Source organism: Columba livia, chromosome 3 (genome assembly GCF_036013475.1).
Source record: "Columba livia isolate bColLiv1 breed racing homer chromosome 3, bColLiv1.pat.W.v2, whole genome shotgun sequence".
Classification (NCBI taxonomy): domain Eukaryota; kingdom Metazoa; phylum Chordata; class Aves; order Columbiformes; family Columbidae; genus Columba; species Columba livia.
In genome coordinates this window covers 102,933,094-102,947,808 of record NC_088604.1, presented here as the reverse complement: position 1 = coordinate 102,947,808, position 14,715 = coordinate 102,933,094, and the positions used below count along the sequence as shown (strand labels likewise).

General features: G+C 43.5%; 2 long non-coding RNA genes across 2 annotated transcripts in view; one reads left to right on the top strand and one right to left on the bottom strand.

Annotated features, from left to right (window-relative positions):
- LOC110362526 (uncharacterized) overlaps positions 1-460 on the top strand; it is a 32,526-nt gene extending 32,066 nt beyond the window's left edge. The window contains exon 4 of the long non-coding RNA XR_010471655.1: positions 209-460. This is a non-coding gene — a long non-coding RNA (uncharacterized LOC110362526). The remainder of the gene's footprint in view (positions 1-208) is intronic.
- A 5,936-nt stretch (positions 461-6,396) lies between these two features.
- On the bottom strand, positions 6,397-13,906 carry LOC110362527 (uncharacterized). The gene is made up of 3 exons (XR_010471656.1): positions 13,841-13,906; positions 13,295-13,365; positions 6,397-6,510 (listed from the first exon to the last, which is right to left on the bottom strand). It is a non-coding gene; the product is annotated as an uncharacterized LOC110362527 (long non-coding RNA).
- Positions 13,907-14,715: the final 809 nt, after the last annotated feature.

Sequence of the window (14,715 nt, the reverse complement as noted above, 5' to 3'; positions counted from 1 at the left end):
GTGCTGTTAAGTGCCTGGGCGCTGCGGGACGGGCTGTGTGGGGCCCGGTGACAGGAGGGAGCTGGTGAAACACCCTCAGCTTCCCCTAGAGCTTAATGGCTGCGGCTTCACAGCTGGACGTGGGACACTTACGATGCCGGTGAAAGGCAGTTTTACACTAATTGCTTGAAAATGTCTGGCTTTACACCTGTGACTTATGTTCTTACAGATCCTGTAGCTAGCCAAGCCACCGGCTTAAAAAAGGCATTTAAATGTGTATCTACGTCCTTCAGTAATGGGAAGGCTATGAGAGTGTGCAAATCCTGACTGAAATAAAAAGGTAAGGGAGAAGAGTGGAGGAGTAAACAGGGAAACCAGAGGAGATGGCCAAAGAATGGTTCTTTCGGAGTTGCGCCCGACCTCTGCCCAGTTTATGGATCAGAAGGATGAATAAAGGAAAATTACAAACATTTTCACATTATTTACTACGGGTGTGGGAAATTTGTATTTTCTAGGTGTCTTTTTGTTTAAAATTAAAAGAACCTAGCAAGACAGTAAACGAGAATTCTGTAGACAAGTGAAAATGTTTTTTCAGTCAGCACACAAACTGTTGCCGTGCCTCTGTTGTTCCCATTGCTTTATCAGGCAACGGTCAAGTGAAATTAAGATTTTTGTAGCTCTGTAGCACTTGCTCATCATCTGTGGGGCCAGAGGCACAAACTGGAGTCACGGTAAAAACTCTGCTGCTGCTGCTTCAGAAGAATCTCGGGCACAGACACAGGGAGTATTGGCAGCAAAGGTTTACCTTCCTTGTTGCTTTGTGCCATCTGTGATGATCTTGCGTACAGAAGAAGTGAAGGGTAAGACAGCAATGAAGGAGATGCAAGGCAAAATAAGTTAATTTCTCCACTGTATATCATTGGGAAAAATGGAATATTCTGCAGATTCCAAATCCAGGTTGGCCATCACATTATTTTCCTTGAATGTTCTGTGCAATGTTGGTGACAAGTGATACACCTCCCTTATGCCTGTAGTCTTTATTTTGAGCCACTTTGCACACAGAAGTAAGTTACATGTAAAATTCTTCAGAGCCCCAGACAGCTGCCTATCAAAGCATGGCCAGCTGTCTTTTGCCAACGTAAAGTCAGTCTAGGAAAACGGATAAACTGTGTGTTTGGCTGTGTTCATCACTAGCGGAGCATCAGAGCTCTGTGTAACAGGCTTCTCTCAAAGGCTGTGCCTGTCCTTTGTGTGCTAAGCTGTTGAGTTTCTTTTCACTGTACTCTTGTTCCAGCTGGAGTTTATTTTAAATGGAAATTTCTCTGATTAATTGAATCCTTTGCACATTGTACGCTCAGCTGCTTGTTAAGTTTGTTTAATATTAGGAGAAGGATCAATTTTGGTTGCACTTAGGTTTTCCACAACTGAGAGTGGTTTCATACCCCTTTAGTTTATGTGGAGCTTATGTATCTGACACAGATTTGGGATAACAGTAAAAATATGTATCTGTTTTAAAACATTATACATCTTCAAACCGAAAGCATTGACAGTCTGAACTGCACGGCTCTTCACCTCGCTGGCAGTCAGCCAGTCCCTCAGCCTGCCCAGAGTTCTCACGGAGCCGGCAACAGGCACGTTCCAGTGAACACCCTGGCCTGCCATAAATATATGCAATAACAGGTAAGTTATTCTTAGGCCCATTAAAGTCCCCAGGGCTGCGTGCAGATTTCATCCATATGGAGTGATTTGAGTTAGGAGCGAATTTTTTTTTTTTACAGGTGAATTTTCTTCATTTTTCACTAACACCTGTCAGTGTCTCCCTTATTCTTTTCTCCCTCACCTCCCTCTGTTCCTACCATATAATGGGCACAGCAATCTTTGGTAATTAATGCTTTTTCTTGTCCACTCTTCGTTTTCCCTTTTTACACTGTTTTTCCAAATTCTAGGTTCATTTCACTGCCCTTCCTCTGGCTGGTTCCAGTCAGCATCATATCTGTTTTTACCTTTATCTTGGTGGATGCATAGGACTTGGAAACAATTTGGTTGTATTACCAAGGCCACATACCTCAGAATTCTGATGCAGGTTCCCCTTTTCCTCCAAATCATTACATTTTAAATAATAATACTGAGTGGTTTTAATTTGCTTTCTGCTTTTTTAATCTCTTAGGACATTTGAATTGTTAACACCTATGTTGCTATTTTTTTCCCTCAAATATCAAAGAGATAAGTGTTTTGTTCTCCATTTCCTTTTCAAATGAAAGCTGAAACTTCCTTGCAATCCCAAGCCCCCTGGAATCAAGGCATGTTCACCGGAGCTGGACAGCCTCTTACTAAACAAGATCTCTCTGGTTCAACAGAGGGTGACAGATAACCCATTCAGCATGGCCATGTGGATTTTAGAGGCTGTAAATATCACCTAAAGGTTGACTGAAAACCACACTCATCTTTAGGCTGCAAGACAAAAGAGATGAGTCAGGCCTTGTCCCATCCGAATTAAAAGCCTTCTTCCTTAACTGCTGGGTGGGCTTTGTCTCCTTCTAGGGACTGAAGGAGAACATGGGAACTGGTTTTACAAGCCCAGTAGGCTTTTCTCAGCAGCTTTAGAAGCTAAACTTGCAGCTTTTTTTCTCTCTTAGAAATACTGCTCTTGAGTATGAAGGGCTCTGGGAGAAGATTACATTAACATGGAACTACACAGGTAGTCTCTTCAGGTCTCTGGTCTGAAATTTAGAGACAAATTAATTCCTTCTTGCTTCCCACATTCACACTGAATCTTCCTTTTTGCTCTCATGCTGTTGGACAAGTGCAAAGAGATGTAGGTCTTGTGCAACCTAACAAAGTGTTTAAGGAAAAATTACATGTACTGCAACCTTCATGAAAGCACAAGAACTGGTGGCACTGGGGCTATGGGTATGTGAAACCCAGCTGTCTTTCTGAGAATTGGTATTCTGCTTGTGTCCTTTGTAGTTTTCAGAGGCAAAAATCTATCTTAACGCTGGATGTTCCACTCTGTACCCTAAAGTGGGTAATAGGAAGACAAAGAGTTGTTTCAGTACCTCCTTCCTTGAGAGTTACTACCACACAGCTTTCAGTCAGAATGTCCCTTCACAAATATTTTTTTCATAGCTGCATCACATGAGAAGCATCTGACCTGAGAGCACATTAAAAGACATTTTGATCAAAGCCTCGCACTGTATTCCTTTGGCCGTCAAAAATATTTCTGCCTTCTTTTTTTCTCTTTAAACAGATCTGTGAAGTCATTTCCTTGAAGGATCTCTCAGAGATAGTGTAATGTATGCCAGTTCGTAGGAAAACCATGTGACAAACCACATTGCAGCTTTTGGGGAGGAGAGTGTTTCTCACCAGAAACAATTGTTGCCAGGCTGGTAGTTGTTACAGGTACATTCTGTGCGATTGCCCTAATGTCCTTCATTTTAGTGCTTGGACATTTGCAGTAGGAAATCTCAGGGAGATTTTGGTCATAAACTGTTACAATCTTCCAAATATATCCAAGGAAATGTGGCTGTTTTATTTCAGGAGGTATAAATAATACCCGGAAATAGGGCTACTGACACAAATTCAAACACTGAGATGCTCCCTTGGCTTTCAAATGGAAACAGACACGCCACCACCTGTCAAAATAATATGAAAACTTCTTATGCTTACACAGAAGATAAGAATAGGGTCAAGCCCAAGGTAGCTGAGGTTTTATGCTAGAATAGGGTTAAGGGCTCCCGACATTCTTGTTCATTTTTTTGCACTCTGTAAATCTGCAGTCCCTCAAAGAAAGGTAATTACTGAATACCAGAGTAAACATATTTTCTCATAATTGAAGGAGATTTGCTCATTTGTGAGATTACTTAGGATGCAGCCAGGGCTCATGATTGAGTACCACCTGTGGATGGGTAGCATATATTGGTGTCACGCTTATGTGTTCATTTTAAGTGATCCCACATTGATGTATCCATGAAGCCTTAGATCCAACCAGACAGTTCAGACTTCTGCTCCAGCACTGAGGAGCGTGGCGTATCCTTCTGTCTAAAACAGAGTCAAAATAGGGATCAAGACTGCAGACTACTGATGTGACTCTTGGAAGCACATCTCCATTGTAAGGTGATAGCAACCAGCTCTGCTGTGAATGTTCATTCAGTACGTCCCATGGTGTTGCATAGATTTCATATCATCTCATGGTCCATTCATTACAGGATCTATAGCATCACAGCTGCTGTGCAGATGACTGCTTTCTGATGTATGTAGAAATGAGCTAAACACAAGACCCAAATCAAACAGATAAGGGCATGGTGGTGGGATGGGAGCAGGAATTAAATCTGGTTAAGCGTGCAACCATGAGGCAATCAGTGATGCATCCAAATCAATGCAATGACCCCAAAGTCTTGCTTTTAGGCACAGGTCCTTTGCAGGCCCATCAGGCCAGAGCAGGACTGCTCCAACAGGAGTGCCCTGTGCTGGCCTGGGAGAAAGAGGAGAGCTGCTGCTGCCATGGTGACCCCTGGACCACTGTGTTCAGTTTCTTCTTCCTCCTTATTACATATTTTGTACAGTTTTGCTAAAGAATCAAATGTGTCTTTAGGAGACAAATGCACCTGCCTGAAAAGCAGTATTATGCCTTTGAGGTTGTTGGTATCTCTTTGGCTTTCCAGATCTTGGGACAAATCCTTCAGACAACCCCAGATAATCAGCAGACCTGTTCATGTGACTTGGAAAACTGTGAGTTAACACTGATCTGCTCTGCCTGAAGTAAATGATAAATCATTAATTACTTTAACTGTAATTAGGTCAATCCTGGGAAAAAGGGAAATAGGTGCCTAACATCTTTTATAAATGCACACGAGAGACAAAACAAGATGTTCCCTGTAACTACGACCTCTGTCATTTATTTGGGCCCTCTGCTGGTAGTCCTCATGGGTAGGACATGGGTAAAGAATTTCAGTTATTCATTAGAATCATAGAATGTCCTGAGTTGGAAGGGACCCACAAGGATCATCGAGTCCAACTCCCATCCTGGCATATGACAACCCCACAGTTCACACCATGTGTCTGAGGGTGTTGTCCAGTCTCTTCTTGAACACTGTCAGGCTTGGGGCCGTGACACCTCCCTGGGGAGCCTGTTCCAGTGCTCCAGCACCTCTGGGTGAAGAACCTTTTCCTGATGTCCAACCTAAACCTCTCCTGGCACGTCTTCCTGACATTCCCTTAGGTTCTGTCATTGGTGACTAAAGAGAAAAGTTTGGCACCTGCCTCTCCTCCTCCCCTTGTGAGGAAGCTGTAGCCATGATGATGTCTCCTCCAAGCTGAGCAAACCCAGTGACTCTAGCCACTCATACAGCTTCCCCTCCAAACCCTTCACCAACTTCGTAGCCCTCTTCTGGACACTCTCCAGTAGCTTTTTATCGTTTTTATCCTGTGTCACCCAGAACTGCACACAGAGCTCCAGGTGAGGCCGCACCAGTGCAGAGCAGAGCGGGACAACCACCTCCCTGCCTGGCTGGCAATGCTGTGCTGGATGCACCCAGGACACAGTTGCCCTCTTGGCTGCCAGGGACACTGTTGGCTCATGTTCAACTTGCCGTTGACCAGAACCCCCATATCTCCGCAGAGCTGCTTTCCAGCCTCTCGTCCCCCAGTCTGTATGCACAGCCAGGGCTGCCACATCACAGGTGCAAAATCCAGCACTTGCCCTTGTTGAACTTCATGCGGTTGGTGATTGCCCCGTTCTCCAATTTGTTCAGATCCCTCTGTAGGGCCGCTCTGTCCCCGTGAGTGTCAACAGCTCCCCCCAGTTTTGTGTCATTGGCAAACTTACTAAGCAACCCTTCAATTCCTGAGTCTAAGTAATTTATAAAGACATTGAAGAGTGCTAGCCCTAAGATGGATCCCTGCGGAACCCCACTAGTGACTGGTCACCAGGCCGACATAACCCTATTTACTAGAACCCTTTGAGCCCAGCCTGTGAGTCAATTGCTCACCCACTGCATTGTGTGTTTACCCAGCTGTGTGCTGGACATCTTGTCCAGGAGGATACTGTGAGAGACGGTGTCAAAGGCTGTGCTGAAATCCAAAAATACCACATTGTTTAATATTTAAATAAATTCTTCACTATTTACATTTCAAGGAGGTTCCCTCCTCCACAACCTATAAAATAAAGTCTCGCTGTATACACTAGAGGGCAGAGGCCTTCTATGCGTGGACATACCCATGGCGCCTGGATTCGCTGTTTGACAGAGATACACCTGTAGTCTCAGCTCAGTTACACTGTGTGATAATCTTTTGAGGGGATTCTATTGTAATCAGATTCCTGCAAAATACATTAGGTGCTCCTATGGCCCTCTGTGGAGAATTTATTTGGGCAATGTCTTGTGTTGCAAAGCTCCTGACACCACCAGAGCAATTGTTTCAAAGCCACACTGTTTGCTGGATTCCACAACACTGATCAGGCACTCGGATTCAGCTCAGCTTGTCTCTGCTGTCACAGTTGTATCACGACCACTGTTCCTATTCTTGGAGCTGCAACTGTAACAGCAATGGCAAGAAAACTGAGTCAAAGTAGGCAAAAATATATTTTTCACTTTCCTAAGTGGTAAGGGTGAAAGCATCCTATTTTGATTTTTGTTTTGTTTTGTTTTGTTTTGTTTTTAAAGTAAGGTTTTATCACTTTCTGTTTCTGAACTTCACTTGTACTCACATTAAGCAGCAGTCTTCCAAAGAATCCATTGTCATATTTCTGCAAGCTTTTCTGCACAGAAGCACTTAGAATAGTTTATCTTACTAACTTTTAAAGTAAATTAAATAAGTTTGTCTTAAACTCCTTCCCCTTCAGCAGGAGTGGCCATTCCTAAAATAGCCTTTACTGGCATTTAGTTTATTTAACTTTGTGTTAACACCATTTAATCAAGCCTTAAATTAGGTTTTGAACCAATTTAGTTAAACTGGTTCAGGCCAGTTTGATTTTCAATCAGGCAGTAACCGAAGATATGCTAAGATAAATAAGAGAGTTCATACAGAGATTTTCTACAGATCAAACAAAGCAGGTTTAAGTCAAATCTGCAGTTAAACCACTGTGGCTTTTCAAAACCTTCAGGCTTTATTTTTCCTCTTGTATAATGAAACTGTAAGTAAGTTGAAGAAAAAAAAAAATATTTCTTTTATGTATCATGGTTGTTCAAGCATAGATCTCAAATTAAGGGAATAACAGTAACTAGTACTTTCTCATGTTCTTTATAATTTCCCGTCTCCCTTCCACATCTGACAGACATCAATTGCTTCAAGAACTCAAGAAGTTAATTGTTTTTAAATTATGTAAGGTCTTGCACTTTGCTAATGAATCATACTCCTCATCTGTAATTTTTCATAAGTACAGTTAAGCTTGCCTTTTTCCATTCCTTTGCCACATTTCACCCAAATCACCTTGGTGTTCCCATGCATCTCACAGATGTTTTCACATATACAGTAATATGTGTTTCCAGAGCAGCAAAACTTTGCAGGCTTTACGGGTGACACTCATCCTTGGTCAAAAACTGTCTTCACGAAACACAGTCATACTGCAACTCTCACAGATGGCCCGAGTTGACTGTTGGTGGCAGGTAAACTCATATCCATTTGAGTCTGTCTGTATTTATCTCCCACAGCCTGGACATCATTTCAGTCATGCTGTGTTGAAGTACAGCAGCTATTTAACAGCTCACATAATGATATACAATAGTCAAGGAGAGAGAAGTGGAAGAGAACATCATGTAGCGCTGGTGTGGTCAAGGTGAAGCTAGCCTGGCAGAAAGTCATCACTCAACAGAGAATTACAGAGGAGAGGATGTTGCAAGTAAATAAAAATTACAAACATTCATTGTAATACAAGCTACAGGTTTTCTGTGGTATCTGCGGAGGTCTACTTGCTTTTTCCTAAATCCACATGAGGAACTGGATATTTGCAAAAACAGAAACAGGAGGAAGGGAAAAGACAGTACACTGTAATAGAGCCAATGCGAGCACCTGAGCAAAGAGAGGCATTGCACCAGCATTTGGATCAGTGCTCAGGGACGCAGTCTGAATTCCCTGACGCTGCACATATGCAAAGCAGCCCTGTGACAATCTAGACCTGGGGCAGGCAGTCAGCTTGGTTTCTGCTTGGTTTGGTCAGGAGCTTTTCCATGCTTCAAACCCTTGGTAAAAGAATGCCACGGCTCTGTGGACACATTGCCTGACCGTCACCAAGCAGTTCAATTCCAGCATCTGTGCTGTCATTGAAGGCAGCATGAAACTCGGCAAGACAGAGGGTGGGTGTAGTGCTGTCAGAAGAGCTGCAATACCCATATCCAAAAGAAAAATTTACAGTTCTTCATGACACGTAGGGAAGATGCAGCTTCCTCATCTTCCCTACCAAGTCAGATGAGTTTACCCATGCAAATGTCAGGAAAAAGCAAATGCAACTCCATAGATACCTCCTTGTTATTTGTGGATGACTTACAGCTTGTATTCAAATGCGAATACAAAAGCTGTGGTAAGTAATGTCAAAATCAGGTATATTATTTAATAAGAATAAAGATGCCTTCACTGTATTTTAGAAAAGGAAACAATAATGGTGATGACTTTCTGTATGAGCAAGAGTAGCAGATAAGAGACCAACATTTTGCGTGTACTCATTTCAAATGCTGAATATGAGACACTTTGGGCCTCATTTTATACATGCTGAGCAGACAGTATTCCGCTCTTCATGAAAGTCATGAGGTTCCTGAAAGTCGTGGCTCAGTGCAGGCTGGTTTCCTTTTAGACATGCGAAAACAGAGCCACCAAAATTCACTGGCTGGTTTTGAACCCGTTGGTCTTTACCTCTCCCTGCCTTAGTTTTCCTGTCTGCATGGGAAAGAGGATAATTACCCCAAGTGGGAAGAGTCTTGAGGCATTCCCTCCAGGGAGGGGGTAGAAAAGTGCTGTGTGGTTAATGAGGATGAGCAATGCCCACTGTACTGCACACAATGCCAACGCTTAGATCATTTCTCACCCACCTCTGCTTTCCTCGCTAAACCACATTTCTGTCTCCTGTGTCTTTCTCAGAGCTTTTCACACTCCTGTTTATTTCAACATTTACATAGAAGCTTCCATAACAACATGAGATTCATTTCATTCTTCCACACAGTGCAGCTATCTTTAAAGCCAGTTAAATCATTTCACCTCTCAAAGTAGTTTCTTGTCTCAGACAAGCAGCGTGACATTTTTTATAAGCTCAAAGCCTACTCCGCCCATTCAGGGCAGATTCCTTGTGAGCTGAATCAAGTCTAGCCTTCACATCCTGATATGTGGTTAAAGCAGTCTGCTCCAGCAAATGCACTCGACAGGTGGTGGCAGGTGAACTTTCCTAGACCTTAAACAAATGAGCTTGCTTCCACTGTAGAGGGACGCAGCACCCGGGTCTGAACACAGAACGTCTGTTGATTCTCATCTCAGTGCTGAGCCAATGTGTCTAAGGGTCTCTGAATAATTACCCTGTGCACACTAAGGGCTCTCCTGGTAGTGAGGAGACCCTTTCACCGCTAGAACCAGAGCAGTTTTGCTGTGGAAAGGGAGATTTGAGCAGCAAGGAGAGAGAGCCTGTGCCTTGGACACTGATTTAAGATACAAGCTTCCTAAATGTTCATACAACACAGAGATAGGGACATTTCTGAGGCCTGACTTGTTCTTTAGAGAGTAAACTCTTGGACAGAATGACTCCTGCTTATTATATACTTGTGTTTTTCACTTATGTCAATGAGATTCTGACTCTTAAAGTCATTTGAATAAATTTTCCATTTAGTGACTGAGCCAAATAAATCAGAGTTAGTTTGAATTAATCCATAGTAGAGATATCTGTATTTTATTTGCATTCACAAGAAAAACTAAAATGTTGCTCTGAGTTGTGGAACATACATTATTCAAGCCAAAATTAGATCTTTCCTTCTTAAAATACTTATAGTGAAAAAAGTTCAATAGCAGGGTAACCTTATAAAATTGCTGATGGGAGTGGCTACCTCTTCTGCAAACACCAGCACTCATGTAGGCAGTGTAAAACCCAGATCTGACTACCTTCTCCACCTGAGAGGATCTGACCCACATCACCCATTTCCCACAGAAGTGTCTTCTCAAAGCTGTTCTACATCCACCAGATTTAGCCAATGGGAGGAAGCTTGCCTGATATCATGATCTGTTTTGTCTTGTGCTTTGATCTTGTTGAAAAGCCAATACATTTCTGACATGCTGAAATAGTGCCTTTCGATGTTAACAACATTAACGTCATTTTTGGTTCAGACAAACTATACTGCAAAGTTGATCGACGGTTAGAATAATTCTAAGCATCTTAGGTTAATCATTCTAAGCATGTGCTGAAAGAGGCATCTCTTATTGTTCTTTGTTGGTTTATTTGAGCTATCCAATCGACTCCTATAAATAAGATATAATCTTTATTGAATTACGTAAGAGAGTGGAAAAAGTATACAAATGATACCAGTCTCCCGGGGACTTTTCTGGAAGGACTTCTCCGTTCTTTATTATATTTCATCTTATCATACATAAAGAAATATGAAATAAAACTTATGTTCAAGGGATGTACCAAATACTTTGATCTAAATTTTAGCATATAGTGTTGGGAAGCTTTTTGCTGTAAAATATTTCTTGTGAAGTCTGAAACAAGCATAAGTTGACTCATGGAAGAAACACTGAATCATAAAGAATTGCTACTTGAACATACACAGCAATGAACTCAAACACCTCCATTAGTGTCTGCAAATTGTGAAATTTACTCTAAACACTGCATGAGATGACCAATCACCACCAAAGTAGAAAGGAGTGCTAAAAAGAGAAAGAAAGAACAGCAGATGGGACGAAGAATGGATAATCCAAAAAACTTTAACGCTGCCTCCTTCAAAACCAGGACTGTTTTGGAGGTCTGTAGTCCAGTTTGTGCCAGAAGTCCTGATGAAAGACATCAGACTTCTGACTAGGGATCATATTGCAAGTTGGAGCTCTAATCAAATAACTGCACAGTTGCATTGCCCATCTCATCCCAGAAATGAATGTATCTTTCTTGATATTTTTCTAATGTTCTTCTGTGCTTCTGCTTCTCCTTGTCATCCTAACTCGGGCTCTGTCCTGCCAGATGCTGTGCTCACTCTGGCTTTGATGCTACTGATTGCCTTTGAAGCCTTTGGAGTCCTGATGCATCTTGCATCAGGCTTGTTCACTTGAGTTTTGTGCAAGGTCTCTGTTTTCCTTGTTTTCCAAATGCTTCCTGATGGTCAGCAATGTTATATGGCGATAAACAATAACATGAGCTGTTCTGCAAAGGGAGAGAGAAAAAGAGGAGGGAGGGAAGGAGGGCAGGAGTGAAGGAAGGAGGGAAGGAAAAGGAATGGTTTGCTAACAGTACTCTTTCTTGTGAATCCCAGGGTCACCAGTCGATGCTGAGCATCCAGTGGTCACTGAGCACTTGGCTCTACTGCGTCATTTCCATTGTGCCATAAAAGCATATTCACTCATGATGGAGGCAGAAAGGACAGTGTGTGACTCCTGTGCAACTTTGCCAGCTGCAGTGCTGCTGTTATGCCCAGATCTAATGTAGGGTGGGCAGGGGAACCCAAATCTGTTCCCTGCAGCCCCTCTTGCCTCAGTAAACCTGAGGGGAGAAAGGGGCATTGACTCACCAAGACCTATGAGTGACTAGTTTTGTGTGAGTGGTCCTTGCTGCTGGTGCAGCTCCTGGTTTACCCATGTCCTGCCCTTTAGCTGGGTTTTGCTGGGTGCACCATCAGTGCCCGGGGCCTTTGGCTTCCCTGGGCTGCAGCAAACCAGTTCATGTCCCTGCAGGCAACCCCCGGGGTGCAGAGACAGCAACTGTGGGACTGCAGAGACAGGACAACTGCAGAAGATTTATTACTGAGAACAAGAAATACTTCACTGTTATTTATTTCTATGGTAATCTACTTCTATCTGCATGAAGCTCTGTTTACTTGGTAGCTGGTGTCTGTGCTGTCTCTTGTGCTGGGGTCCAGCCCTGTTGCCTGCAGCTACACAATTTGGGTGGCGGGTTCAAGCCGGGCAGTGAGGGGCCGCTGGAGCTGGGCTGGGAGGTGGCCTTGGCACAGCAACAGCAGCTGCTGCCAGCACAGACATCAAAACCCAGGGGTCCCACAGGGGACACAGGCCAGCTGCTGGGTATGGATGCCCAAATGGAAAGGTGGGACACCCCAGTGCTGGGGTAAAAGGACTGATTGGTACATGAGGTAGAATGGGGTGTGGTGAAGTATCAGATGCAGCAGAAGCTGCATCCTGGACACCAACAGGGTGTGGCTGTTGAGTTGTGGTGACAGGGATGTACGGGCACTTCTTTCTGATCACTGCTGCTGCTTCAGCATGTGGCTCGGTAGGTGTGGAGGTGCTGGGGGCGGATGTCTGGGTGTCATCTGTGGAGCTGCTCAAAGGGATCATTCTCCTCTGCAGAAGCAACTCCTGCTGCTGGCTGAACATCTGGGCTTCTCCTCAGGCAGCCTTCCTTCAAATCTGGGTCCAGCGACAATGCAGCTGGTGCTGTGTTATTTACACCAGCACTTTGTTTACAAGTTCATGGCAGGTGGGAATAACCTCTCTTGAAACAGGGGTTATAATAGAAGAGAAACCAAAAAATTTGAAGGAGAGGAGTTAGTTGCCATCATTTCCAGACCAAGAAAGGCAAAGCTATGATGGCTAATCATATAATTCAAAAAAGACAAAGAAGGATATTAAAAAGGCCTTTTAGGGGCATTTTAAACCTCAAGTTGAGGGTGGATAAAATGTTACAATACTGTTCTGTTAAGTCATGAGGATGTTTTTGTCACTTGGGAGCAGAGGAGCACAGAATTTTCCATGTCGTAAAAATGGATGCAGAAACCCAAATATCACTGGTTTTCAGCCACTTCAGTGTGGAATGGATGTATAGGTAATGACATGATGCTGACACATATCTTGTCAGCATTCAGCAGATGCCACAAGAAAATTTATTTTTTTGGTGCAGCAAGATATTCAGCAAGTACCAAAAAAAAAAAAAAAACAAAAAAACACAATATGATGAGACTATCTTTCTATTTCCTGGGCTCAAAGTAACCAGAAAGACCAAACCCTATTTTTTCAGCATTTCTGCTCCTCAAAAATACCATGTCAAGAATTGTTGAGGAAAAAAACAGGACATTCTTTCTACCATCCTTGTCTCATACCTTGTAAAGGCTTACTGTATATGAACATAAATCCATCCCACCAGAATATCCTGAGAGCTACTTTGTGTGCAGAGGGACTGACATACCTGCTGCTGCTTCTGCCTGAAGTTGGTCAGGCGAAGAAGATACTGGAGAATCCCCTTCTGTTTTGCTGAATCTATGAAGAACAAGCTGATGAGTCAACATTTTCATGAACTCAGTTTCAAAGATTTGCAGAGATCCTCTCCTTCCCAGCACTTCCTTTTTGAAGAATCTTTCAGCAATCACTGTGCAGTTTCCAGCATTGGCCCACCAAATTGACTGAAACTAATTGCTTCCAGCAGTTTTCCAGAGTTTGTTTGGGAAGAAGGGAGATTAAAAGCTTTGCCAGAGCAATCAAAAAGATTAGCACCTACACTCATGGCCTAGGGCTCATCAGGCAAAACTTGATTAGCTTTTCCGTCTAGTGGAGGTGCAAAAGGGGCATCACGAGTGGCTTGTCTATCACATAGTGGAGACATGGGAGCAGTTGAGAATGCCAACTCAACTGTCTCATCCGGAACAGAAACCTAAGATGTTTCTGATGAAGAAGGCTACATTTTCAATTTATTTTTTCTCGGTTTGACTAAAATTTCCAAGCTGTAGCCGTTTACCTGACCAGCCAGGCTTTGTCCTGCTAGAGCAGATGCAAGATGAAGGGCAATGGCACCAGCTGCCTGGGGAGGATAACCAGAAGTTCTCAAACATCTCCATGACAACAATGGTGCATCACGGCCACATCACAGCATGGCCTCCATCTCCTGGCAGAATGAGACAGGGGAAGAAGCTGCTAAATAGCAGTGGTTGCTTTTCAGTTGTAGAGCTGCAGATGTTTTGAGGCCAGGGTCAGGCAGCAAATAAAATTATTTACATTTTGTAAGTCCTAAAAGGTCAGTGCTGTGTCCAGTTGACTCTGGGAGTTGGTCCCCCAGGAGGAAGAGGGAAGGCTGCAGCGCTAGGAGTAGCAATGGCCCAAACCTGAAGTTTTATAGTTGGGCACCTTTCACCCATACAGAAATGTCTGTGCCCTCCTTGTTCTTGATGCGAAGCTCCTATTTCAACGCCTGGGCACAGCATTTTGATCAGCAGGGCTGGGGCTGCAGCCGTTTCCCGACTGCTGTGCTCATGGGGCTGCTCCTCCTCTCGGCCTGGCTTCCCCTGCTCCATGCAGTGCCCCAACTAGCTCACTTCTGGCCTCCTGTAGTTACCTGGGGGTTCTCTGGCTGAGCGGTGCTGCTAAAAGAAAACAGAAATCTGTTCCCAGTGCCTCCCCATTTCTTCTGTAGAATAACCCATGCTCTGTGGTTTCAGTAGCACTGCTGCTGTGATGGGCTGTCCATGTACTGAGGTGATGCTCTCAGTTTTCAGTAGTGTCTCAGTGGCTGCTTTGTAAGATAAACTGTAAGTAAAATGCTACCTAAGTAGAATTTTCAAATTAAATTAACAGGAGCTACACATCCCAGCCCTTTCTTGGATTGGCTTCCTATGC